The 26,655-nt window shown below is 36.9% G+C and overlaps 1 protein-coding gene and 1 long non-coding RNA gene across 2 annotated transcripts in view; both read right to left on the minus strand.

Annotated features, from left to right (window-relative positions):
- Nucleotides 1-26,655, minus strand: part of ZNF385D (zinc finger protein 385D) — a gene marked incomplete in the record, with an annotated part of 956,631 nt that overhangs the window by 810,384 nt on the left and 119,592 nt on the right.
- The window catches only part of LOC107970585 (uncharacterized), a 42,780-nt gene continuing 41,487 nt past the window's right edge, over nucleotides 25,363-26,655 (minus strand). Inside the window, exons 3-4 of the long non-coding RNA XR_001713207.3 lie at nucleotides 26,415-26,524; nucleotides 25,363-25,847 (exon numbers count right to left, since the gene is read on the minus strand). This is a non-coding gene — a long non-coding RNA (uncharacterized LOC107970585). The remainder of the gene's footprint in view (nucleotides 25,848-26,414; nucleotides 26,525-26,655) is intronic.

The following is a 26,655-nucleotide window of genomic DNA, read 5'->3' on the forward strand; positions in this document are numbered from 1 at the left end:
GTTGGGGTGCTTTAGACTCATAAGCAGGCCTCAGAAAACACAATTTTTATTTCTTCTGTCCTCCTGCCATCTGCCCAAGGAAGGACGCGAATCTGATTGTGTGTCATAAGACCCTCATTTCAGAGAGGGTCCTACTCCATACTATGGAGGAAGGAATGCTTCCCAGAAAGACCAAGAAGAATCTGAACAGACATGCCTTGCTGTGTTTAGATCATGTGCTTTTCGTTTGATCACATTTTGACACAGTTGTCTTGGCTTCAATCATGAACAACAAATGAAGTCTCCATAAAAGGCCTAAAGTGAGGTAGGACGCAGAACTTAACTCAGAGCTGGAGCTCAGCCACTAGACCAGATTGAGGACTAGTGATGGCAGGGAAGAGATGAAAGCACCTCTCCGTAAGACATGCCCACCAGGGTGCCATGTCATGATACCAATGCCATGGCAACACCCAGAAGTTACCAACCCTTTTCATGGCAATGACTCTAATGACCTATAAGTTACAACCCATTTTCTAGAAATTTCTTCATAATCAGCCCATTAATTTATATATAATTAAAAGTAGGTATAAATATGACTGCAGAACTACCTCTGAGCTGCTTCTCTGGGCATACTGCCTATGAGGTAGCTCTGCTCTGCAAGGAGTACCTCTGCTGGGGCTGTACACTGCCACTTCAATAAAAGTTGCTAACACCCCAGCTCACCCTTGAATTCTTTCCTGGGAAAAGCCAAGAACCCTCCTAAACTAAGCCCAAATTTTGGGGTTTGCCTGTCTGCATCATCCCAACTATGAAGGGATGAAGACAGTGGAGATGGTGGTGATTGACAGACAAGATGGTAAGATAGCAGAGATGGTAGCACTCAGCAATCAGAGGAGATGGCAATTGGTGAGATGATGAGCAGAGATGGTGAGAGACAGCAAAAAAGTCTGTGATCAAGGCTGCAAGAGCCACAACACTGAGAGTGTAACAATAAAGAGCTGCTAACCCTACAGAGATGTAATGCTAACTAAAGGCTCTTTTCAGAGCCATCATGTTCCCTGGGAGGTGGCAGAGCCAAATATATATGGCAGTGGCCATAGCACTGCCACCTCATGTGGGACTGCCACCCCTATCAGCAGGTTGGCAGGTCACTGGTCCCCCTACCAACCCCCCATGCAGCAGCCAAGCCCACCCAAACTGAGGAAACCTGGAGAGACCTTCACCTGGGTTCCATGTGGAAGATCAGTCAGCACAATTTTGGCTCCTGTGGATGGATAAGTGTCCACTCTGCCATGCCCCATAATATCAGGTAAGCCAGGGAATAAAAGCTTTTGGTTAAGTAGTCAGTTAAAATTTAGCTGTCATTTGAGTGCCCTGAAGCACATCCTTGTCATCTGTGATGGTTAATACTGAGTGTCAACTCGATTGGTTTGAAGGTTGCAAAGTATTGTTTCTGGGTGTGTCTGTGAGGGTGTTGCCAAAGGAGATTAACATTTGAGCCAGTGGACTGAGAGAGGCAGACCCACTCTCAATCTGGGTAAGCACAATCTAATCAGCTGCCAGCACAGCTAGAATAAAAGCAGACAGAAGAATGTGGAAGGACTAGACTGGCTGAGTCTTCTGACCTTCATCTTTTTCCCATGTTGGATATTTCCTGCCCTTGAACATCAGACTCCAATTATTCAGCTTTTGGACTCTTGGACCTATGCCAATTGTTTGCCCAGGAGCTCTTAGGCCTTTGGCCACAGACTGAATGCTGCGCTGTTCTCCTTTGTACTTTTGAAGTTTTAGGACTCGGACTGGCTTCCTCGCTCCTCAGCTTGCAGGCGGCCTATTGTGGGACTTTTCCTTGTGATACTGTGAATCAATACTCCTTAATAAACTCTTTCATATATACCTTTATCCTATTAGTCCTGTCCCTCTAAAGAACCCTGAATAATACATCACTCCTTCCCCGGTTCTTTCTCCTCTGACTCCATTTTATTGTTTCACCAGTCATTTTGTTTTCAGTCCTAAAACATTTTACTTGCAGTATTATGTTTGCTTTTGACTTTCTGTTAACTCTCTTTGGAAAACTGGCCACTTATTTGTGAGAGGTCCTCCACTGGATTAACTCTGGGATGCCACAGTCACATTGTTCTGTGACCCCAACTTAGGTTGTGGTTCACTGTTGGCCGCCTCCCAGGTGCCACAGGGTTTTCAGCACTCAGTGAGGGGGACCCTTGTTGGCTGAAACTCAGGCACTCCAGGTTTTCAGCACTGATATTGTTGGCTGCCTTCCAGATGCTTTGGAGATTTTGGCATTGCCATTCCCTTTATGATTGTGGGTTATAGCCCCTCCCTCTAGAGGAGTGTTGCTCTCTCCTTTACCTGCCCTGAAGTTAGAAGTTATTGTTTTCCTAACAGCCATTTGTAAGCCTCTTCCTGTATGCTGTCGTACAACTCCCTTGCTCAAGCTAGTCTTGGTCAAAGGGATTGAGAGTTCTCAGGACCCTGGCCTGACGGACGACCACCTACAGTAATAGACAAGTGGTCACTCAAACATTTTTTTTAGACGTCTCCACTGCTGGATATGTTCTTTATCAAGGCAGGGTCTCTGAGGTCTCCCCTTGGGCAATGCTGCTTATCCCCTACCCTTCCTCCCTTTTACAGTCACCATTTGTTTAGCCCCTCTCTCTGCCCAACTCTCACTCTCTGTGGAATTGAGGCTCAACATTCTACTGCCCATTTGTAGCCCATAATCCACTTTTCTAACACCTTGCTACCTATACTTATACCTTCTCTGCATAAAGTAGAAATCTAAAGGGGAAAAATAACCAGGGTCCAGTTACTTTATATCTTGATAGACGTAGATAATCTTCTGTGTCCAGTAAAAATCCTTGTTAGTCCTGAGGGACAATGATGAGCCTCCCAGAGGATTCACCACTAGGATGTTTTTTAGGATACTGGAGAAAATTCAAATTTGGCTTAAAGAAGAAGAAACACATTTTCTATTGCACCACCATTTGGGTTCAATAAAAATTAGAAAACCAACAGAACTGACCTAAACATGATTCTGTATGTTACAACAATATTTTACAATTGGATTTATCCTATAAAAAAAGTAGGAAAATGGGAAGAGGTCCCTTATGAACAGGTTTTTATGGCCCTTTTCTGGCTCACGTTACTTCCAGGCACCAGAAAGTTGTGCCTAAGGGATCCCATCCTACCTGCTCCCCATAAAAGGCCTATGCCTTCCCTGGAGTTTTCTTAGTTCCCCGATTCTGAGGGGGATTCCATCTGTTCTTTAATGAAGGATTCCACTCCAAGGTCATCAGACACCCCTCCCTCTATTCCAACTAGCCCCAGATTATACCCCCCTACTACTGGAAAAAATAAGCACAACCAGTTACTACCACGAGAGGGGCCTCATATCAACCCCTAAATTCAACCCTACATTAATTGTTCAAGTTAGCTAGTGAAAATGAGGGAATCACTTAGAGTACATATGCCATTTTCTATGTGTAATTTGGCTTTATACAAGGAAAAATTTGGCCAGTTTTCATAAAATCCAGAAAAGTTTATAGAGGAGTTTGTTAAGTTGACCATGTTCTTTAATTTAAATTGTCATGAGTTACAAGTATTGTTGTCTGCTTGCAGTGCCATGGAAAAGAAGCAGAGGAAAAAGTGTGTGGTTAAGCCAGTCATTAGAGAAATAACTCAGGAAAAAGATGAAAATTCTACAGTTTCAGGGTCATTTAGCTGAGGCACTCAGGAAATGTACTAATTCAGACCCAGACTTCCCAGAAGGGCAATCTCTCTTGGATATACATTTTATTACTCAATCTACCCCAATATTGGGAGAAAATGACAAAAAACAGCAACAGGACCTCAAAACTGTGTGTGTGCCAACTCTTAAATATGGCCTTTAATGTTTTCAACAATAGGAACAGGGCAAAAGAAGTTCAAAAAAGAAAGAAAGAAATAGCCAAAAAGTGCAATTGTTAACAGTTGGTTTAAGCCCCCTGCCACTGGAGCATTACTCATCCTGAGAAAGTGTCCCAAGATCAGTGTCTGGATGCCCAGACAAGGGCCACTGATTCACTGGCCCTGAGCCAGAATCAGTGTGCCTATTATAAGCAAAAAGGCCATTGGCAATGAGAATGTCCTTACTGTCCCCAGTGAGAGAGAGAAAAAAAAAAGTTCCCCATTAATACTAGAGCTAACCTTCTTCCACCAGCCCCAAGGAGCTGCCTCACTCAAGTTAGTTTACTGGGTGTCTTGAATCCTTGACCTGACAAACAGCTTCCCACAGTGGCTGACAAGAGGCCGTCTGAACAGCTTTCTTCAGTGTCTCTGCTGCTGAGTGAGCTCTCTGGTGGCCTGGGGACACCAAGGTCTCCGCTTGAACAACACAGTTTACCTCTTCCCTTCCTTATTCAATGCTATGAGATCCTTTTCCGTGCCTCCTTCTGTCTTCCATACCTACTGGGGCAAAAAAATTTTGCCAGGTAGATGGGTCCCAATCCTGGGGCAAGGAGCAGAATAATATGGTTTGGCTCTGTGTCCCCACACGGATCTCATGTTCAGTTGTAATTCCCAATGTTGAAGGTGGGCCCTGGTGGAAAATGATTGGATCATAGGGGTAGATCCTTTTTGAATGGTTTAGCATCATTCCTTTGATGGTATTCTTAGGATAGAATTCTCACAAGATCTGGTTGTTTAAGAGTATATGGCACCTCTTCCCTGTTTCTCCTCCTGCTCTGGCCATGGAAGACGTGCCTCCTTCCCCTTTGCCTTCCACCATGATTGTAAGTTTCCTGAGGCCCCCCAGAAGGAGAAGCCACTATGTTTCCTGTACAGCCTGCACAACTGTGAGCCAATTAAAACTCTTTTCTTTATAAATTACAGTCTTAGGTATTTCTTTATAGCAATGCAAGAATGGACACTCTGGCATGCCAAATCCCTCACTTTCTTGCCCTCATATTATAACCATTGTGAAATCTCCAATAGGAGATCAGCTGGAATAATTATCCCCCTACCTTTCAAATGTTGCTAGTATAACTAAAAATTGTTCTGAGTAAACTAGGAAGTCATCAGCTGATTCTATGTGCCATATTAATAAAATTGTATGATTACACCTTTTTTTTTTTTTCAAATTTCCTACCTGAACTTTGTATTTTTCTCTGAGAATGGCTTCACGTTCTTTCTTCTTTTAAAATTATACTTTAAGTTCTGGGATACATGTGCAGAACGTGCAGTTTTGTTACATAGGTATACACGTGCCATGGTGGTTTGTTGCACCCATCAACCAATCACCTATATTAGGTATTTCTCCTAATGCTATCCCTCCTCTAGCTCCCCATCCCTGACAGGCCCTGGTGTGTGATGTTCCCCTCCCTGTGTCCATGTGTTCTCATTATTCAGCTCCCACTTACGAGTGAGAATATGTGGTGTTTGGTTTTCTCTTATTGTGATAGTTTGCTGAGAATGATGGTTTCCAGCTTCATCCATGTCCCTGCAAAGGAGATGAACTCATCCTTTTTAATGGCTGCATAGTATTCCATGGCATGTGCCACATTTTCTTTATCCAGTTTATCATTATTGTGGCTTCACTTTCCTACAAGGAAAATCTAGGCCACCTGATTTACATTTTCTCTGCTATCTTCTCTCTGCACAATTCTTGACATTGTTTACATCCTGAAGATTTCAATTTCACTGGATTCTCTTTTTAGTTCATCTTAACTTCTTCACTCTGCTTAAACAGATTTTTAAAACTTTGTTTTTATCATTTTTGTTTGTTTTAAATTCTAAGTTTAAATTCCCTATTTGTACTTCTATTTAATGGTGGTTTTCTCTTACAAACCATGATGCCCTGGGAAATTTTTACTATAATTTTTTTTGGTTTTAGTATACTCAGTTTCTCTATTGAGTCCTCTTACCTGCTTAAAAACACCTTCAGATTTTTTCTATCTCAAAACAATAAGAAATCTATGTATTTATTATAGCTTCAGCCTTATTTCACTAATAAAATTGTTCAAAACCATATTCTACATACTCAGCACTAAAAGGGAACAGATTAAGACACATAACAACAACATAATCTCAAAATCCTGCTAAGTGCAAAAAGCCAGACACAAAAGGTAAGTACTATATTATTTCACTTAAAAGAAATTATAGAAAAGAAAATCCAATCTGTAATGAAAGAAAGCAGATCAGTGGTTGCCTGGGGCAACAAGTGAGGAGATTAAATTGAGAACGGTCACAGATGACTTTCTGAAATAATGTAAATGTCTTGATTGTGGTGGTAGTCCCATGGTGTATATAGGAATCAAAGCTTATAGAAGTGTACACTTAAAATATGTGCACATTATTGCATGCCATTTATACCTCCATAAACTTAAGAAAAGTCCCCACTCTTCTTATCCATATAACCCTCCAACTACATCATAACCCTCAGAATACCTGGCTTCTACCCACACCACTTCACTGAAATTATCCCCGTGAAAGTCACAAATATAGTCCTGGTAGGCTCTACTTTCTTGACATTCTCATCTTTTGAGTTCCAGGGTGGTTTAATTACCCACCTACTTATTTGAACATTCCTTCTGTATCTCCTCTCCTAAGTCTTACTCCTCTACTCATATTCTGGTATTGAGAAACAATTTAATGGTTGCATTAAAAACCCATTTCCTTGATCATCAATTATCATGATTTATTAAAGTTTTAATCATTCTTTCCTTTGTGATAAGATCAAACTCTCCGCTCTTCTATCTCGTAGTCTGCAACCCAGAGTTCTACCTCAAAGTTCAAATACTTGAAAACAAATCTATTCTACTATCTAAAGCCAGCTAAAATCTAAGTTCTCTGGCAATTTTACAGTCATTCTAATGAAAAATTTCAAAACAATTTTATCTTCACTATTCACAACAAACCACCACTAGGTATGTAAATGCATTATTTGGGATTTATATTTTACTTTCCATACTCATCATATTCAACTGGACTCAGAGTTTTATTTGTTGCCTTATCAGAAAAGCTCCTTTTCTCCAGACATCCCCTTTCATCTCCTCAATGTATTTTATTAGCTGCCATCAGATTGTCTTAAATGCAATGTGGTGATTGTTTCATCCAGCAATTCAATAAACCACAAAGATCACCCTAGTGCTTTTTGAAGACACTTCTAAATCTAGAGTCTTTGGCAATCTCTTCCTCTGTTGTTTTATTAAATTTTGTCCTCAAATCTAAATCATTCATTTCATCCAGTCTAGAAGAGTCACCATTCCCTATTAATGCCCTAGATTTTTTTTTCGTTCCTGAACTTGTTTTATTCTTCTCTTTGACTGAAAAGCATCCCACCATAATCTTAGCCTATAGATGTCTTGCGTTGACTATCAATGTCTTGACACAGCAGGTGTGTGTCAACTCCTTCTGAATTACATTATTTATGTTTACTTAAGGGATATATTCCCTTTGTGTTTTCAAGTTATTTCATTTATACAAAATATTTGCTAATTGTATATCCCTTTGTATTGTAGTGATTGGAATGTGTTTCCTTTTTTCAGACTTTATTCTCTGTGAATGGAAATACTATGACATATATTTCTATAATGGAGTACTAAAATGGGCCTGTACATTGTGAATGCTCAATAAAATATTGCATCTGAATAGTATTTCATCAACTATCCTGCATTATAATTCTATAAGTTCTTAAATAATATACTTAGAGCTTGATATTTAGCCAGGCAAAATATCTTCAAGTAAACATTTTTATAGTACCAAATAAGAAAATTTAAGTTTTTATTTCATTATATATACCAAATCTCAACCACATAAAGAGAAGATTTCAAATGGAGCCACTAAGGCACGAGTTAAAAATCGAAGCAATCAATTGTTGGTCAACAATTTCTGATAAGTTTATTAAGGAAAATATGTATGTGTATGTGTGTGTGTGCAGCAAAGAATTTAAATATTTTTTCTATATGAATCCAGAATTTTACCCTCAGCCAGACCCAAAATCTGTGCATTTCACATACTTTCAATATCCATGATGTGCCTTCTCAAAAAGAATAATTTGCCTTTAAAGAGTTTCATTCATTTAAAACAGTAATGAATATTTAAATGTGAAAAACATCTTTAAAAAGAAACTACCTGTGCATGTGTTTGTAATATTGAAGGAAGGTAAAGTAAGGCTGATTGCAGGGAGAAAAAGGGAAAGAGGACATTTATTTTAACATGACGAAACACTCAGAGGGCACAAAATAAAAGATCAATAGAACTAAAATATTAGAATCTTCAGTGTGTCCAAAATACCCAAAACAATGCCAAAATGACAACTAGAGACAAAATATTCAACTCTTATGCTAAACAGTGTTTTCTAAATGTTTAAAGAGGCCTTGTAAAATATGACAGTCAAGTAAAAAGAAAAGGTCAAATGATCTGTGCAGACAAGTTCTTTAAAAAGGAAAAACAAACAAACATAAAAATATGCTCAAGTATATTTGGAGTCAAAAACTGAAAAACTGAAAATCAAAATACTTTGCAGTTATCCACTTATCAAAGATTAATATGCATAATAACAGTGTGTGCTAATAAAGGCAGGAAAAAACAAATTCTCACATAGTCTGGGAGGAGTGCAAATTGGTACTATCTTTTTGAAGGGTAATATAGAAATTTAATTTAAAAAAGTGCCCAGATTCATGTTCGACAAATAAAAAGTAAAAAGTAAATATTTATTTTTGAATTAAAATTCAAAACTGCACATGCACTTTGACTCATCAGTTCCATTTCTACAAATTTCCTATGGAGAGGGGCTCACAAAATGCACAAGATACAGCATAAAGAATCATTGCAACATTGATGGTAACAGCAAGGAATTTGGGGAAAAAAAGGAACCTGACACATCTGGAATAATATACAATCAGCACAAATAATAATACAAATTTTTAAATGCAAACAAAGCATTTTTTGCAAAAATCATATAAGTAATGGTATAATCCAGGAAAAAATTTTATGATATATATGTATGTACAGAAACATGTATATTTTATGTATATGTGTATTTACATGTGTATACACATATATATCTTGCTTATATATAGAAGCATTTCAAGTTATTGATGATAATTATCACTAGAAAGTTGACTAGGAGAACAAGAACATTTTATTTATTTATTAGATGGAGTCTTGCTCTGTCACCCAGGCTAGAGAAGAGAGGAGTAATCATAGCTCACTGCAGCCTCAAACTCCTGGCTTCAAGTGATCCTCCCATCTAAGCCTCCCAAGTTATCGAGATTACAAGCATAAGCTACCACATACATGAATTGAAATTTTTTAATTACAGTATTATGCTTGTCTAAATGGTCTGATTTTTAAATATTAAGATATAATCACTTACCATAATATTCACCCTTTTAAAGTGCCCAATTCAGAGATTCTTAGTATATTCACAAGGTTGTACAATCATCACCACTATCTACTTTCAGAACATTTTCATCACTACAAAATGAAACCCCATAATGATTAGCAGTCACTCTCTATTCCTATGTATAGTCCCCGGCAACTAGTAATCTACTTTCTGTCTCTATAGATTGGTTTATGCTGGGCATTTTATATAAATAGAATCATACAATAAGTGTCCTTTTGTGTCTGGCTTCTTGGACTTAGCGAATGTTTTCAAGATCGATCTACGTTGTAGCATGGATCAGTATTTCAATTTGATTTATGGTTGAATAATATTCTATTGCATGAATATAGTACATTTTATTTATCTACATATTATGTGATAAAAATCTGGGTTGTTTCCACCTTTTGGTCATATCATAATGCTGCTATGAATATTTATGTATAAGAATTTACGTGAATATGTTTTCAGTTGTCTTAGGTACACACCTAGAACTGCTGAGTCATATAGTAACCCTGCATTTCCCTTTTTGAAGAACTGCCAAACTGATTTCCAAAGTGGCTGCCCTGTTTTTCGCTTCCACCAGCAACATGTGGGGGTTCCAACCACTCCACGTCTTTGCCAGCAATAGTTAATATCCTTTTTTTTTATTACAGCCATTCTCTGTAGTATAAAGTAATATTTTATAATAGTACTGACTTCCATTTATCTAATTTCAAATGAGTTGAGCATCTTTTCGTGTGCCTACTGGCTATTTGCATATCTCTTGGAGAAGTATCCCTTTAAATCGCTTGCCCATTTTAATTGGGCTGTTTATTATTGGGTTGTGTTATTTTTATATTCTAGGTACTAGACTCTTACTACATATATGATTCGCAAATATTTTCACCCATTTTATAGGTTTTCCTTTGATAGTGCTAGTTAATGCACAGACGTTTTTATTTTTATATAGTCCAATTTATCTACTGTGTTATTTTTTTGCCTTTGCTTTTGGTGTTATATCTAAGAAACTAATGCCTAATTCAAGGTCATTAACATTTACATGTAGGTTTTCTCCTAAGATTTGTATACTTTTTGCTCTTAAATTTAGACCTTATTTTATTTTGAGATGGGGTCTCGCTCTGTCACCCAGGCTGGAGTGCAGTGGCACGATCTCAGCTCACTAGAATCTCCGTGTCACAGGTTCAAGCGATTCTCCTGCCTCAGCCTCCTGAGAAGCTGGGACTACAGGTGCACACCACCATGCCTGGCTAATTTTTGTATTTTTAGTAGAGGTGGGGTTTCACCACATTTGCCATGATGGTCTCGATCTCCTGACCTTGTGATCTGCCTGCCTCAACCTCCCAAAGTGCTGGCATTACAGGCCTGAGTCACCACCCCTGGGCAAATTTAGACCTTTAATACACTTGAAGTTAATTTTTGCATATAGTCTGAGGTAGGGATCCAACTTTATTTTTTTGATGTGGAAATCCAATTGTCCCAGTACCATTGAATGAAAAGATGATTCTTTCTCTGTTGTCTTCGTAGTCTTGTTAAAAAAACAAAAAAGATAGATCACAGATGTGAAGATTTATTTCTGCACTCTCAATTCTATTCTACTAATCTACATATCTATCCTTATGCCTGTACCACATTCCATTGATTTCTGTGGCTTGTAGTAAGTTTTGCAATTGGAAAGTGCAAGTCTTCCAACTTTGTTTTTTTTGGTTTTTCTTTTCCAGATTATTTTGGCTATTTGCAGTCCCTTGCATTTCCATATGAATTTTAAGATTAGCTTGTCCATTTCTCCAAAGAACATAGTTGGGACTTTGATAGAGATTGTTTTAAACCTGTAGATCAGTTTGACATGTATTTCTATCTTTAAAATGTCAAATTTTCAGTCTACAAATATGAAATGCCGTTCCACTTACTTAGGATTTTTTTCAACTTCTTTTAATAATAATTTATAGTATTTAGTATACAAGTTTTACACTTATTTTGTTTAATATTATTCTTTGATGTTAACATAAATGGAACTTTATTTTCAAATTTTTCATTGCTGGTGCATAGAAATACAATTGATTTTTATCTATTTATCTTTTATCCTTCAATCTTACAGAACTCATTTATTAGCTCTAATGGTTTATGTGTATGTATTTGTGTGTAATGTGGGTGTGTAATGTGTATATATGTGGGTGTGTAATGTTTCTTAATATTGTTTATATAGAGATTTTTTTTTAGACAAGATCTTGCTCTGTCACCCAGACTGAGGTATAGTGTTGTGAACAGGGCTCACTGCAGCCTTGAACTCCTAGGTGCAAATGACTCTTCTGCCTCAGCCTCTGGAGTAGCTGGGATTACAGGCATGCACCACTATGCAGAGTTATTTTTTCTTTTGTAGAGACAGGGTCTTGCCATGTTGTACAGGCTGATCACAAACTCGTAGGCTCAAGTCACTCTCCTGCCTCGGCAGCCTTAAGTGATCCTACTGCCTCAGCCTCCCCAAATACTGGGATCATAGGCTTGAGACAACACGCCCAGACTAATTTTAATTTTTTAAAGTGAACTAGAATTCAATTCCAAAGCCTTAACTCACAAAAACCTAAGACAAAAATATATGATAACAGGAAATGGTTTTAAACTAAGTTCTGCTTTTTTCTAGAACAAGAGTTGGAAAACTATGATTCATTGCCAAATCTTGTCTGCTACCAGTATCTGTAAGTAAAATAAAATTGGAACATAGCCACACTCACTCATTCAGGTATTGTGCATGGTGCTTTCAAGCTAAAATGGTAACATTGTGTAATTACAACAGAGACTCTATGGCCCACAACATTTAAAATATTTACTATCTATTCCTTTGTAGAAAATTTGCTAACCCTTGTTTTAAAGTGTCCTAAGCCAAAATCTGAAATAGTGAGGAGAAAATTCAAGTTTAAAACCGTACCAGAATTCCTCTTTTATAATAGAGATATCTTTTGCTGATAACACATACTACCACGTATACAAAATACATATTATCATATTTTAAGTCTTTAAATGATTAAAATAGTTGCTGGCAGACAATTCCTGTATTTTATTTAGGTTTTACCCTTTTATTTCATCTTCAGGAAAATATCTAATCTTACGTTATATTTATTTTCCAAATTACATTTTAAAAATATCCTCCAATAAACAGTGTGCTAGCCAATATCTAGATTAAGTGCAAATTCAAGTATGAATTAATTTATTGAAAAGAAATTTAGAGACTGTTCTCCAGAGAGTTACAATCAGATGATGAAAAAAAATGAGTTTTTCATATAATGCAGAATAAGTGACATGTCTTCATAGAAATTCTCAAGCACATAGAACGTCAGAATTCTGGCTTTAAATGATTTCAGCCTGGGCACGGTGGCTCACGCCTATAATCACAGCACTTTGGGAGACAAAGACAGGTGGATCACTTGAGCCTAGGAGTTCAAAATCAGTCTGGGCAACATGGCAAAACCCAGTCTCTACAAAAAAAAAAAAAAAATACAAAACATTACCCAGGTATGGTGGCACATGCCTGTAGTCTCAGCTACTCAGAAGGCTGAGGTGGGAGGATCACCTGAGCCCAGGAGGTCAAGGCTGCAGTGAGCCATCATCATATCACTGCACTCCAGCCTAGGCGACAAAGCGAGACCCTGTTTCCAAAAAAAAAAAAAAAAAATTTCAGACACCTGGCTCCACCAAAAAGTCATCATCATTAGAAATTTTGTGGCTTGCAAAGCAGTTTCTACCTGCTCTGCTTTTACTTTAAAAATCCAACACCTTATTAGAGACAGGGAAAGAACACATATAACCCACAAACCACAAACTAACTACAAGTCAGAAACCTGACCAGGTATCTCCCTCTCACTACCTTCTTCCTGCCCTTTTGTTAATTATTTTCTCATCAGCTGCTCTGACCAGTTCCAGCCTACATCATGTTTAGTTGTAAACCTGGATCACCCACCTTTACTTAGCTCCTTTCTAATTGGATTTGGACTATTGAACTCCTTTCAGATCTGTGCTTCCCCACAGCATTACCTTGAGCCCTGCTTCATGGACTGCACATGTGACCTTCCAGGGTGAGAAAGATGCCAGGGCCACCTCTAGTCTTTGAGGTTGCAGCAACTGACCCACAATTGCTACCCTCTTGATCCTCTTGCTTCCTCACATCCTTGTCAGGCAAAGGATGTTAGACAAATAACACGTCAAACATTATGTAATTGTAATTGTATATGTCTCCAGACTATGCACCTGTAGAATAAGGCTTCAGTAAACAGCTAGCACATGTGTAATATCTCCCCCTAAGCCTTCCTTGGCCCTCCTTACCTCCATAGATCTAATCACTCTCTTGTCTGTACTACCTTCATATTAAGTACATGCTTCTTTTGATGCATATCAAAGTGGAAGTATTAATAATTTGTTTGCTTCTACATCTCTGGCTTCTATCAGACTATGAATGCCTTCCACAATCCCATGCACAGTTTAGGTGCTATGTGAATGTTCATTCAATTGAGTACATTTTTGCCTTTTTAATACCCAATGAAGAGCTCCAAAGTAGCAGATATTCAGTATGTTTGATCGATAACTAAATGAATAAATTATCCTTATTGTATTCTAAGATACCTTAACTAGCCTAACTGTACTGAAACATTTTTCTCCTTTCCCCAAAATAAGTGCCAAATGATGTCTTCTGAAAAACCAAGCACAACACTGAAAGCAAGCTGAGTATGGTGAGGAAGGTGGCAAGACTGGGCTTCACAAATAAAACCAACCTATAGAGGGCAGTGTTCCCTTGCACTCATCCTCCTTGACTCCTTATTGCCTACTTCCTTGTCAATTCTATATTGGTTTTGATCTTTGCCTATTCTATGTTCTCAGTCTCTCTGTTCACCTTTACCTGTATTTGTTTCTCATCTGAATCACTAGGTGCTGGCCTTGCTTCATCCACTGACTCAGTTTCCAAATCGTGGACAAGATTGATTTTGTGTATTCTGTATAGACACTTGTAGACATTTGAGTTTTGCCTACTTTAGGCTTTGGATTTATTATTTCTAAGCCAATAGCCCTCTGGCCCTTAACGAATTAATTAGGCTTTTTTACTCTGGGTAGAATTTTCTTGGACATCCATTTTCTTTCTTTTTTTCTTTTCCTGGAGAGGAGGCAAGAATGCTTGAATGCTTCCATATTGTTTTAACTTAGTTTAGACTGAGGTGAGAAATACCTAAAAAAACCTTTTTTTCTTTAGAAAATAATAGTGATGAATACATATTCTACAAGGCAATGTCCATCATTTGAAATTCCAGGAATTTCAAGAGTACAGATAACTCTTGAATATTCTGAATATAGTACTTATTTTCATATTTCAACATAGTACTATTTATTGTAAAGGAGCTTCTTTAAACAGAAGGGACAACTACTTTAAATATCCACTCCCATTCGCAAGAACAAAAAACCAAACACCGCATATTCTCACTCATAGGTGGGAATTGAACAATGAGAACACATGGACACAGGAAGGGGAACATCACACTCTGGGGACTGTTGTGGGGTGGGGGGAGGGGGGAGGGATAGCATTGGGAGATATATCTAATGCTAGATGACGAGTTAGTGGGTGCAGCGCACCAGCGTGGCACATGTATACATATGTAACTAACCTGCACAATGTGCACATGTACCCTAAAACTTAAAGTATAATAATAAAAGAAAAAAAAAATCCACTCCCTAAGAAGGTGATTACTGTTTGTGGCTTGTACTAGCAGGAAGTTTAAATTTAAGATGGAAACCATAACAATTTATTCTGCATTGAAGAGAGTGCTTCTCACTTATCAAAACACAGCTAGAGAAGCTGGCAAACATCACCTTAACCAAACGATCAAGGTTAACATCACCAGTAATAAGTTTTATGGGTATCACGTAAACCCTGAAATGAAGCCATAAAAAGGCCACTTGGTATTTTTCCCCCAAATCAATAATTCCAATCTAATTATGAGAAAAAAAAACTCAAAACAAGGGATAGTTTACAAAACACCTAACCAGTACTCTTAAAATCAGCCAAGGTTATAACGAAGGAAATATTGAGGAAAGATTGTTGTAGACTGGGAGAGACTAATGTGACATCGCAACTAAACACAACATGGTATTCTAAACTGCATCCTGGAACATTAAGAAAAATATCAGGAGAAAACAATCACTAAAATATGAATAAAGACCATAGTTAATGGATTATACCAATTTTAATATTTTAGTTTTGAAAAATCTATCATAATTATGTAAGATGTTCACATAAGGCAAGCTGGGTGAGGGGTTTACAGAAACTAATGTTTCTGTTAGATTTATAGAAGAGGGGTATACAGAAACTAATGTTCTGTTAGATTTATAGAAGAGCAAGAAGTATACAAATCTTAGGAGAAAACCTACATGTAAATGTTAATGACCTCGAATTACGCATTAGTTTCCTAGATATAACCCCAAAAGCAAAAGCAACAAAATAACACAGTAGATAAATGGGACTACATAAAAATTAAAACTTCTGTGCATTAAACAGCACTATCAAAGGAAAACTACAGAATGGGAGAAAATATTTGCAAATCATATATGTGGTAAGAGTCTAGTATTTAGAATATAAAAATAACACTTGCAACCCAATAATAAAAAAACAAACAGCCCAATTTAAAAAAAATGGGCAAGTGATTTAAAGGAATACTTCTCCAAGACATATACAAACAGCCAATAAGCACATGAAAAGATGCTCAACTCCTTGGCCGTTAGGTAAATGGAAGTCAGTACTATAACAAAATATTACTTTATACCACAGAGAATGGCTACAATCAAAAAGAATTTTTGAAATAGTTAGATTTATAGCTGAATACTTTGAAGGGGGAACAGTGAGTTGTCAAGAATTGGATATGAACATTTTGATATCAGGCTGAACAAAATGTAATTATACCCTATAGCAACGAGAAGCTACTCAAGATTTCTGAGCAAGGGAATAAGATGCTAAATACTGTGTTTTGAAAGCGGGGTACATTCAGAAAACAGGGAGAGAAATTAGCCTGCTATTATGACAATGGAAATGCCATGAATCAGGACCAGGTGGAGGCAATGAAAATGAAAATCAAAAGATGTTAGAACACTTCAAAGGCAAGAACAGCCAAGCTCTGTGGCTGCCTGTATTGTCTGAAAGAAAGGAGGGTAGGCAGCTCTCAGGTGTTGAGCCTGGAAAAATGGTACCGTTATCAAGATTGGGCAAATAGGGTGGAGAGTTGGTTTGGAGGTGAGAGGAGATGGTCAGTACTCCAGATATGTCAAGGGTGGAGCTCAGCACTCCATCCAAAGTGGTATTCAATTGACAGCTGGAAATATGGCCCTTAAGCTCAGGATACAGGCAAAAGCACCTTTGAAATTTACCCATTATATATTTCTATTATATATATTTCATAAGTGACTAGAAATTTATGGTCTATGACAACAGTCAACCTTTCAATTTAGTAATCTCTTCATTGGCTTAGCACTTCTCTCACCAGAACAAAGTTACTGAAAAACCTCTCAAGACTTTTTATATTTCCCCTTGAAGCCAATGAACCTCTACAAAATCTACAGTTTCAAAAAGTGTTAGTACTCTGTGCAAGAACCTTCTTAAGGGGATTTAAAAAAAGCCATTATTAAACTTTTTCTCCAGGGTTTGCAATACCTGCAGTTTGCCACAATATGTTGTTTTGTTATAACAGCCTTGGACTTGTGATTTATCTTGAAATTGTGTTACTCTTTGGAGAGTTTTAAGATAAACTCTCTCGCTCTTACTTAGCTTTGAAGCAAAGTGATACCAGACAACCGAATGTAAAAAAAAAAAAAATGAAAACATCAAACGCAGAAAAGTAAAATAAATATCAAGTATATTCTTATCATCAATACAAGAAATACAATTTCTGTTTTATCTTTTGTTACTTAACTAATATTCCAATCAGAATGAAACCCTTACTACTTTGAATTGGTATGATCAAATCCAAAATGAGATGCTTAGAATGATTAATATTTAATGTCCCTTTCAAGTACATCAGCTCTCAAAGTAAAATTGTTAAGTTTGAAGTAGTATGGGTTTCAAAAGTGTGTTTAATATCCCTTAAATACAAATGACTTCATGGTCTGCAACTCTATGCTGAATTTACTATTTCAGAAAACTTCCAAATGCAGGTATTTAATGCCTCAGGTATATTAAAAAGTAATAGCAAGTTCTAAAATCATTGTAGGCACATTTATTATTTTGGGGGAATTTTTTTCCTTGATTTTTTTTTCTCATCTGCTGTACAACTTGGACTGGCATGTACCCAGGCAAATAAACAGAACATCACTGCGTCTCCTCAGGTCTCAATACCAGCTGTGATTTCTACAGTTCGTGCTAGAGGACCTGTGGCCTTGGCATAGCCTGGTTCCAAATGGCCTACCTTATTCCTTTTGTCTACTCTTGTATTAGAATTGCCAGAGAAATTAGAAAAATGACCTCCAAGTGAATAGACGATCTATGCTGTATAAGTCTTAATTCAATGGCAGACTAGAAATACCATATATTGCCTTCAAGGAAACTGAGGTTCCAAAGTTTGGGGATGAAGTCTGAACAATAAATAGATTATTAATTCCAGCAACATTATTATTTTCTTTGCTTTCAGATTGCCCAATATAAATTTTTCAGCTACAAAGATGTCACAGTAAAAAGAGAGATGAGACTACCATATTGATTTATTTCACCACCATTCTGACCTCAGCATTCCTACCATATGACAGAAGTGTCCTGGGGCTAGTCCAGCTGTGGTTCCTGCTTTCCAAGGAAAGCATGCTGCTACTTACACTGCAGCAAATTCCACATAAACCAGTGTATTTCAAAATATTTAGAGGTAGTGCCATGGACTCAGCTATTATGACTTCTCAAAGACAGGATAAGCCAAAAAAAAAAAAAAAAAAAGACAAACCCAGAAAAATTAAAGTACGGAGCGCATTTCCTATTCCTATTTGATTCTCCTTAATTGGTATTTTAAAGTTGCTTGATCAAAGCATTTTAATTTTAAAATAGAAAATGTGTTTCAGATTTGACAGCTTGCCACAACAGACAATAGATGGGTGTGTGCTGCTGCACAACTATGAAGGATTCAAGTGAAAACTGTGAAGAGGAAAGTGGTTCAGCAAATTGCTCTGTTTCTCTTTCCCTTTTTTGGGGGGTGGTGGGGAGGGGGGCTATGTGGAAAATATTTAGTCCCACCTGTCTTATCAGGCAAGATGATACACTTCCTGGGACAGACTGGGAAGAACTGTGATTGAATTTGACATGAAGAACCTCTCTAATCAAGTAATAATCACTCTGAATCATTTCCAGGAAAATCTGCAAAGTGGTTTAGATTAAGTGTCATGGCTTAATCTGAGCTCCTTATGAAAAGAGCTCAGTCCCAACCAATCTCAGCGACAGTGCCACGAAGCCAGCCTACTACCACTTTTGCTTTCTAGACACACAACATTTGGCCAGGAAACTTGAACATCATAACAGATGCTTGGATCAGGTTTATGAAACCACAGATCATGAGAAAATGCTTTAAATGCAAACTTTTATTCAAGCATTTGAATACAACTATTTTAATACTTCACACAAGAAACATACTTTTCTTTTCAAACATAACTGTCTTTCTCCAGAATATCTCTTAAGTAGATCTATACCTTTCTATAACTAATAGCAAAATTATTTTTCAGTTCTTAAATTTATGTTAGAAGGATGGCACGTGAATTTTTTTGTTGACCTCTGTCTACTCTGAAGCATGTTCCCTACCACAGCCCAAATAATTTCCCTAATGTGTTATGAATACCTTACTCAACAGCAGCAAATATGAATTGAGTGACTATTTGTAGACGGCCCTCAAAAAAGAAACAGGAGCACTTTTGCAAAGAACAACAAATCTATAAGTGAGAACCATACTCATAACCCTTCTGATGCACTTCAAAGATATATTTTCTCTTGCTTCAAAGCCTAGACCTGACTTTGCTATAAAACTCACTGAAATGTTAACTTTATAAAATTTGATGTTAGTATCTCAATGGCTTGACATGTACTCTAAATCAAACAAAAAGAAAGCCTTAAGTGTCTGTTTTTCTAATCTATGATCAAAGGAGGGAAAGATTATTGCATTTTTTATTCTTATTATGAAGGTAGAAAAGATGGAAACCCGAATGACTTTCAGAGAAGTTATTTAATTCTGTCTTACATGTTCCCACTCTTAAGCCTTTTTTACTTTTCCCTAATAACGGCTCTCCTTCCCTAGAAATTCTGATTCTAATTACCAAGTTTAATTCTCAATGATTTTTCAGAACATTCTCTGTGTAGATATATAGGTAGCATATATTATTGTACCTTTTGTCAATCATACATACGTGCACACACACAATTTCAATTTATAGATACATTCATTTAAATTTAAACATTCACCATATACACAAACAACTTCATTTATACACTAACTCACACAGTTTTACTTATACACACATGCAGTTTCACTTGTTCATTCTATTCTGTTAGATTTTAAATTCCTGGGCATCAGGAAGTAAAACTATACTGGTAATTTCATGCAATTATCTTGGGCCATAGAAATCCAGCTTTATTTCCTATTGTCTTTGATAATAATGTCCTTTAGAATGTTGATTATTTAATATATTAAACCATCTGATTAAAAGAAAAAATAATCATTTCTAATTAAAAGAAAAACTAAAAATATTTTTCTTAAATAAAAAAACTAAAGTAAAAATGGTACAGTAGAAAGTGTGTATATTTAGCATGTAAATATAACAAATTTTCAACCAGATTTTTTATACTATGTGAAAAATTGATGCTGATTACTAATTTAAGCTCCAGATAACCTATGCCAACAATTATGCCATGAAAATTATGAGATCTTAGAAATTTATATTTTGATGAAGATATGTTAGAAATGTTTTGAGAACCATATGGTATAATTTCTTGAAAATCACACAAATTAAAGAGTCTTTGATTTGTTTTTCAATATTTAACAGACTGCTATTTATATACCAACCATTTTATAATTTTATTTATTTATTTATTTATTTATTTATTTATTTATTTATTTATTGAGATGGAGTCTCTCTCTCTGTCACCCAGTCTGGAATGCAGTGGTGCGATCTTGGCTCACTGCAACCTCCTGCCTCAGCCTCCTGAGTAGCTGGGACTACAGGCACATGCCACCACACCCAGCTAATTTTTGTACTTTTAGTAGAGACGGGGTTTCACCATGTTGGCCAGGATGGTGTTGATCTCCTGAGCTTATGATCCACCTGCCTCGGCCTCCCAAAGTCGTGGGATCATAGGGGTGAGCCACCACGCCCGGCCTACAATTTTTAATATGACAGTTTGCAAGGCAGATTTCCATGGATTCAAGAGCATTTAAATCAAAAACAAGAATTTTGCTGTGAACTTTATATAAATAAGTTCACAAAATACATATAATAGAGATTTAAGTCAACAAAACAATGACAACACTATCTGGTAGCCCTCAATCAAGCTGATGTCATGATTCATGAACTACACAACCTTGCTCCCTGAAGATTCTGTTTTCTGGCATCAGGCAAATCTCAACATTTTGTATTCTAGTGTAATCAAAGTTATTCTGTCAACCATTCACTTTGCTAAGGGGAAAGAAAACCAACAATCACCAATCACCTGCAAGGGAGGTAGTGACCACATGTCTGTACAAGACCACACAGTTGTATGGGAGGAAACCTTAAATTTTATTCAAGCTTGATGAAATTGAACTTTCCTTCCTTTATTCAACAAACATTTATTGAGCTCTTAGTTTGTGTGACTCACAATGTGAAGCACTGAGGATATAGAGAAGAAAGTAGATATTATATATTCACTGCCCTTCATAAAGAGCTATAGAGTGAGGCAGAATATTAAAGGAAATCATACAACTCATTGTTTATATACAATTTAGACAAAGTCCATTATGGAGAAGTAAAAATTGGGCCTCTCTAAATTGACATTACTTTTCAGGAGGCAAGGCTTTTGGATTTTGATTCTGGTTTTGTTATTTACTTGCTCTGTGATTTTGGCAAATTATTCAACCTCTCTTAATCTCCTCTTCCATAACTCTACAGGGGAAATTAATTCCTATCTTTCGTGATTTTAAAATAGGGCTGCAAATTTTTTTACCAAACCTCCCATGAATGGGAGTCGCCTCCATCTGTGTCGCCTTTGTGTAGTTGTGTCGCCTCCATTTAATGCTGGAAAATGACTGCTTTGACCTTTATAGCACATCAGAAGTGATGCTCTACTCTTCAGATGAGGTAATATAAATTCATGAAGCCTGTGCATATTTTTCTTGAATACTCCCTTCTCATGACCTTCTCTTTCAGAAGGCATCATCATGCTGAGAAAGCCCATATGCAGGAGAGGTCACCTGTAAGTATTCTGACTGATGGTTCTAGCAGAGCCACCTCTTATGTGAGTGGAGAATCATTCAGAAGTGGATATTCCAGCACTGGCTGTTTAATGCCAGGCATTCTACCCACTTCCAGCCATTCAAGTCTCCACAGCTGAGAGTCCAGACTCTTGGACTAGACAAGCCAAGCCACGTCCATTCTATATCCCATACCTGAATAGCTAATTCTTAGCATCCATGAGCATAATGACATGGCTGCTGTCTTATACCACTAAGTTTTGGGAAGGATTTTTACATTGCAATACACAACCAGAATCCCCCCACCCATATTAGCAACTGTCTTAATAAATGTAATGCAAACAATAATGTGTCTTGATCATAGTAGGCACTTAGTAACAGAAAATATTTTCATTACACGGTTCATCAGAAACTCGGAAGAAATGTCATAATACTCAATATCACGAGGGTCTCTTAAGCATTCAACTAACATTTTACAACCTCCAGCATATTCCCCCTGTCATTATTCCAATCTGTATTTAAAGAAGTAATTATATAAGACACTATTTAAAAAAACTTATGTAAACAGAACAGTGCAATGCATATCTTACCATGCATCACTCCTTAGGTAAGGAAGAGGTGAGACAGGCTGACTCGTTAAGCTGGAAATTACTAAGGATAGAGATTTATATATTATAGATAAGTCCACAGATAACTGAAGAGCAACAGCAGCAATCATTTTTGACAAACCCTTTCAAAGCTCTGAGAAATGTGCAAATGCACATCATTTGAAATTATGCTGAGCTTCAACTTCTAACTGTTGAAAGCTAAAATTGTGGGGTTTTTTTCTGTTTATATTTAGGACCACTAGAGTCCACCTGAAACAAGAGATGGATGTGTATGCCATGTCAGCTTTTCCTTTCTCAAAGAAGCCTCTCCATCACATGAGCTACAAGGATATTGATCACTGCTTCCAAGCTAACTGGGCACCACATATTTTCTCAGGGAGATATTATCAAATTACCCAAAGCAACTACACAATGTGGAAATTTACTTTCCAAAAAATAAATCTCAATCTTCATATAGCACATTGTAATGGAGCCTATTTCTAGGTTTTTACAACTGTTTACTCAGAAATTTGTAATTTGGAAGAGAAAAGCCAAAGATGTGGTAAACTTCAAGGTATCTTCCCCCAATTTTATTTATATGTAGCAAAACACAGTGCTATTCAATCATATAAGATACAATTTAAAAATCTGAAAATTTCTTTATAGATATATTTCCAGTATTCCTTGAGTGGGTTGTATCCTATCTTTTTAAATATGCGAAAGTCTTTTTATTTATTTTTCTAATTTTGATGGGAATACTAAGACAGATTTATCAATTTAGATTTTAAGAAACACTGAATGACATAATTTTTTAAAAGGTGTATTTCTGCTTATCAACCTCCCTAAGCAGGTTGATAAGCAGAAGAAAAAAATGCCATTTATTTAGGTTGCAATGACTTTGTCCTTAACTGATCCATTAGGAGTGCACTGGAATATTACCCCAACACTCCTCACCCACAACCTGACAATACATAAGCAAAATGTACTTTATAAAGATGAGCCAGCTATGTAATTTGGGGACTCAGGGGAAAATGAAAATCTGGGACCCTGATTCAAAAGTTAAGAATTTCTGATGAGAAAAGAATATTAAACAAAGCACAGGGTCCTTCTAGGCACAGAGCCCCATGCCATTGCACAGGTTATGCATGCACAAAGCCTGCCCTGGCTACAAAACAGTTAAATAACACTGCATGACAGAGCAGTCATCAAGTGAGCAAAGGGCAAAATGTACTGTCAGTGGAGAGTTTAGAGTGAATCTGTGGGTACCTCAGTGGCTTTAAAACTAAATTCCTCTTGCCAAAAATACCTTAATCCATGGGATCCAAAGACCCTTCAAGAACTTTATTAATGAGGACTTGAGAATCGACCAAATGTTTCAGTAGAGTGGGTTTTCACATTTCTCTGCCCATCTAAAGACCTTCCAGGCATGAAGCTTGGAATCAGGACAACACCAATCAATCGCCCTTACCTCAGAAGAATAAAAACATCATGCCTGAAAAATGCACTAGACTAACTACTGAGCCACTTGCAATTTCAGTATTTATTCAGGTAAGGAAAAAATTTTCCACCAAATTTGAAAGATTTAGCTGACAAACATTTGCTAAAATAATCAAGACTTGAAAACCTGATGTTTTAAAGTAGACGTGAAAAGAAGAATCCGTTTACATGAGTGCTTAAGTATCATCTTTACATAGGTGTCTACTGTAACTTCTTCCCTCAACAATTTAAGATGATGTTTTCTTGTTTTAAGTTCTATAAGAGGCGTAAGCACTCCACCATCAGTATTTCTATGGTAATGGTTGTCTTCCACAAAAAACAAACAAACAAATATAATACCATGTATTACAATGGTTGGTTGTATGTAACCCCTTCCTCAACACCTCTTTCTCCAACTCATTTATCTACTTGGAAATCTCTTAAGTGGCTATTCATAATTTTACAGGTTTCTCCACCTTTACCTTAGACCAGGATTTCTCAGCTTCAGCACTATTGACATTTTGGTGGAGGGCTGTCTTGGGCTTTCTCCTGAGCCAGCATCCCTGGCTTCTATCCATTAGATGTCAGTAGTGAATCCCTCCCCCATTTGTGAGAACCAAAATGTCTCCAACATTGCCAAATGACCCTTTAAATGGGGGCAGGTAAAATCACCCCCTCATCTTTGTGGAGTACCATTGCCTTAGACCTACCTCTACACACAGGGAAATAATATAGCACAGTGGTTCAGAGTTTGAGCTTGGGATCTTAGAGACACTAATTTTAGGTTCACTTGAGTCACTGAGTGTTACATAGACCTGGGAAACTCACACAGCCTTTGAAAGTTCAATTCCCTCCTTTGTAAAATAAGGTTTGGGCGACCTACCTCACAGGACTCTGACCAAGACTAAATGGATAATGCTTGCAAAGTGCTTAGCTTAGTTTTTGGCACATATTAAACATTCAATAAATGTTATTTAAAAGCTGAAATTGAAATGCAACCTAATTCAAATCGATACATAAGAATAAGGAACTCAGGGAAGGGAGAGAGGGAGGATGACACATTTCCAAAACTAAAGACTTTTGTTTTCCTCTACTTGGATGTAAACATTAGACTGTGATAATATTATTTGCCTCAGAATTTCAAAGAATTGATTTAGCAAGGTTTATACAATTGCATGCTTAGCACATGTTTTAGCCAACTCTTATGAAAGGAAATTGAGGGGAGGGGTACTGGTCATTAGATTTTATACCAATAAACTAATTTTTCCCTGATTTAAACATTGTTTTGATGTCTTTTAATCAGAAAAGAGTAAGTATCGATTGTTGTGTGGGGGAAATAAACCCAACAGAAAGATACTTAAGATGCAGATCTTGCCTTCTGATAAGTTACAGTCTTAAGATGAGGTGAGTATGTTTAAGTAGATTGTTATATTATTTAATGCGGTATGACAAAGATATGAGCAGAGTTCATGGGAGCAAAGAAAAGAAAACTACTACTGTTAAAGAAAATTACCATTTATTTAATGATTATTGGGTGCTGTGCATTGTGCTAAGTATTTACCATGTATCATCTCATTTGACTAATGCTTTCTAGGTACCTGAGGAAGGCTGCATTGATAGAGAAGCAGAGAAGCTGGCTTTGGCTACTGAAGGCTGATTCATGTGTGTCAGACAGAGATGGCATGGAAAAGAGCATGACATAAAAAAGAATTAACGTTTTCACATAGGCCATAAAACATGAGGCATGTTTGAATAAGTTTAACAAGTCCACTGTGGTGAAGCATAGGTATATTGCTGAGTTGAGAAGATACAAATGACAATCAAGAGGCACACTGGCGAAGACTGTAAAAATGTTCCTTACTCCAGGCTGAAGAGTTGATTCTTTATCCTATAGGCATCAAGAAGTAACAAAGCATTCTTTTAAACCCCAGCATGACACAGTAGTATCTATTTCCATGAAGATGATTGTGCAGGCACAGTGTTAACCTGAATTGAAAAGCAAAGAGATTTAGTAATTGATAGATGTTGGAAGATGACAAAGGAGAAGGTGTTTTGGACAAATCTTGGTCTCCTACCCTGAGGGAATGGATAGACTGTGATGACAATAACTGAGATAAAGAGCACACACCAAACGAAATCACACTGGAGGGTAGAAAAATATTAAGTTTGAGGGAGACTTAGAAAGGGCTGTTCAGAAGGTTCTAAACGGATAGATTTTAGTGGTAGGATGGGAAAAAGTTAGGACTAAGGTATTGTAAAAACTATGGAATAGATTGTAATTGAAACCATAAGGTTAGTTGCATCAAGAAAGCAATTAGAAAAAAATAGGAACATAGGTGAAAACAAGTTCAGTTTGCAGGTTTTGAATCTCAACTTCAGCAGTAATTGTAAATTATAAAAGCAGTTTCTTATTAGCCATCTATTCAGTTATGAAGATTACAGAGTTTTCAATCAATACACTTGTAATAGTTCTGTTTATGATGCTGATGGTGATAAATAAAAATTTGCCTAATGGTAAGACATGTCACGTTCTCATGACATGAGAGGACTCACCAATGACAAGATTCCAAATCCCTGGCATTGATTTTTTTCAGGTTTAATGCAATTTAATTTGAAACCACAAATGATGTTATTCTGGGATTTTGTCAGTGACTTAGTTTTATCTGCAAGAATGATTAGATAAGAATAACTTAGAAAATATTGCAAAAGTGAGCATATTAGAAAACAAAATTACTGAAGCAGTATAGCATTAGTACAAGAGTAGCCAAACATTGCTATAACAAGAGAGAAAAAT

This window comes from Pan troglodytes, chromosome 2 (genome assembly GCF_028858775.2).
Source record: "Pan troglodytes isolate AG18354 chromosome 2, NHGRI_mPanTro3-v2.0_pri, whole genome shotgun sequence".
Classification (NCBI taxonomy): Eukaryota; Metazoa; Chordata; class Mammalia; order Primates; family Hominidae; genus Pan; species Pan troglodytes.